This window comes from Octodon degus, unplaced genomic scaffold (genome assembly GCF_000260255.1).
Source record: "Octodon degus isolate 3935 unplaced genomic scaffold, OctDeg1.0 scaffold00005, whole genome shotgun sequence".
Taxonomy (NCBI): Eukaryota; Metazoa; Chordata; class Mammalia; order Rodentia; family Octodontidae; genus Octodon; species Octodon degus.
In genome coordinates this window covers 12,922,629-12,925,359 of record NW_004524581.1, presented here as the reverse complement: position 1 = coordinate 12,925,359, position 2,731 = coordinate 12,922,629, and the positions used below count along the sequence as shown (strand labels likewise).

General features: G+C 42.2%; 1 protein-coding gene and 1 pseudogene across 2 annotated transcripts in view; one reads left to right on the top strand and one right to left on the bottom strand.

Annotated features, from left to right (window-relative positions):
- The window catches only part of Usp54 (ubiquitin specific peptidase 54), a 147,642-nt gene that overhangs the window by 17,694 nt on the left and 127,217 nt on the right, over nucleotides 1-2,731 (top strand). The window lies entirely within an intron of this gene.
- On the bottom strand, nucleotides 126-222 carry LOC111818738 (annotated as a pseudogene).

Here is a 2,731-nt window from a genome sequence, read left to right as displayed (position 1 = left end):
GGTCCCTGTGCTTTGCCAAGCTTGTTCCAAGTAGGTGCTTTAGACCACTGAGCCATCTCGCCAGCCCAGGACAGTTTCAATAATTAACACATTGCATACATTCATCCTAGTGGTTAATTGCTGTAAAAAATATGGAACACTTCATGAATTTGCATGTCGTCCTTGCGCAGGGGCCATGCTAACCTCAGTCCCTGCACATTTTCCTAAGCTTGCCTAAGCAGGTGCTTTAGACCACTGAGCTATCTCGCCAGCCCTAGGATGTTCAAATTTTATTTTTTTGTGATATCAGGGGTTGAACTCAGGACCTTGCGCTTGCCAGGCAAGTGCTTATTCTACTGAGCTATCTCCCTGGCCCAGATGTTGAAATTTTAAAAAATAATACAACTACAAAAATGATTTAATACCTGTAGTCCCATCATCCAGAATTAATCATCATTAACATCTGTTTTTCTTAGTTTCCCTCCCTTCCCCTTTTTCTCTCCCTCTTCCCTCTCCTTGTCTCTGAAATAAAATGTTACAGGTAAAAACCAAAGTCGCTTCCTTTTCCCTCCCGGTATGGAATGCTGTTTAATTTTATTTATTTTGAATGCTGTTTTGAATGAAGTCAATCTTATTTTTTATCAAAATACGGCATAACATGTGTAGTTGGATATAGTGGCCACACCTGTAATCTCAGCAAGCACATAGAAGGTTGAGGCAGGAGGATGGTGAGTTTGAGGCCAGTCCAAGCTATGGGTTATAGTAAGTTCAAAGCCAGTCTGGACTGTATAGTAAGACCCTGTCTCAACAACAAACAAAAATAATGCATATGCATTGTTTAAAAGGTCTGTTGGTGTGGTAGTGCATGTCTAAAGTCCAGTAGGAGGTTGAGATAGGATGATAGTGAGTTCAAGCCCAACCTGGGCAATTTAATAGTTTAGGGACACTCTGTCAAAGTAAAAAATAAAAAAATAAAAAATAAATAAAAAAACGAGGCCAGCCAAATAGCTCAGTGGATTTAAGCACCTGTAAGCAGGCGCAGGGGCTGGGGTTTGATCCCTCAGCCTGCCTGCTGGCCCTCCCCCAGGAGCGCCATGAAACTGATGAGACAGGGCATGGTGGCACATACCTGTAATTCCAGCTCTTGGGAGGCTGTAAACAGGTGGATCACTATGAGTCTGATCGAGTAGTGAGACCTAGAACACCCTGAAGATGTAGACCCTTCCCTAAAATACAGGAAAAAAAAAAAAAATGAAAAAAGGAAGGCCTGGGACCATATGTGGTGGCACATACCTGTAGTAATCCCAGCACTCAGGATTCTGAGGCAGGAGGATCACTTAGTTCAGGGCCAGTCTGAATTGCATAACAAAACCCTATCTCAAACAAGCAACCCCAACAAAACCCTATCTCAAAAACACAGGGAAAAAAAGAAAAAGTTTGGGGATATAGCTCACTGCTAAGGCCTTAGGTTCAATCCTTAGTACTGAAAAAAAGAATCATTAGATAGTATTATATGATTACAAGGAAAAATAGTTATCATACCCCTAGGAACAACCATATTTGGTTTGTCTTAAATATTGCTAGTAGCATAATTATCACTTTATTTTTATTTTTTATTTTTGGCAGAACTGGGGATTGAACTCAGGCATTTGCACTTGCAAGACAAGCACTTATTCTACTGAGTCATCTCCCCAGCTCCAAATTCCAGGTCCTTTTTTTTTTTTTTTTAATCACTTTATTTTTTAAAAAACTAAAAATGCCATGGAAGGGGCTAGGGACATGACTCAGTAGAATAAATGCTTCCTTGGCAAGTGCAAGGGCCTGAGTTCAATCCCTGGATCTGAAAAAAGAAAAAAAAAAAAGCCGTGGAATATGAGGCTTGTACTCTTTTTTTTTTTTTTTTTCTGCAAAGCTTTATTCCGGAGGGGCTCAGTCCTTCTTGGCAGCTGCCTTCCTCATGGCGGCCAGCACGTTGCTCAGCTCCTCATGCTTCCTCTTGGCGCAGATGTGCGTCCCCACTCTTTTCTTGATGAACTTGAGGGCGCGCTTGTCCTTGGAGACCTTGAGCATCTCCATGGCGCGCCGCTCATAGGGGGCGAAGCCGCACACCTCCGGGATCGTGTCCCGCACGAACTTGGTGTGTTTGGTGAGACGTCCTCGGCGGCGGCTGTGCCTCGGTTTGCTCACATTCTTAGTCACCTTGTGGCCCTTGTTGAGGCCCACGGCCATGGGATAGCGGAGGGCCATGGCTACTCTTTTTCAATGGTTGCTGTGGCGGAAGGCGAGGCTTGTACTCTTAAATATGTGCATGTGTAGGAGCCAGGGAGATGGCTTAGTAGGATAAGCACTTCCCTGGCAAGCGCAATGGCCTGAGTTCAATCCCTGGTTCCTCAAAAAAAAAGTGCACGTGCACATATTTTTCCCTTATATTGTGAATGATTATGTAGCTTTGTGGACTGTGTCAAGATTTGTTGTTTGTACAAATGGTGAATCTGAACTCCACAATATACAGTGATTATAATTATTTCCTTCTAGAACTTTCTATTTTTTCTTTGGTGTCATAATTATTTTTTAAGATAAAAAATAATAGGTATAAGTAGGATAAGCGCTTCCCTGGCAAGCACAATGGCCCTTTGGTATCATAATTATTTTTTTCATTTGCTTGGCTTTGTAAGTTTCAATCATTGAATCACTCCCAAAACCTCTGCTCTAGTTAATTCCAGTAGATAAATTGTTTTAGTCACTGTTCTCA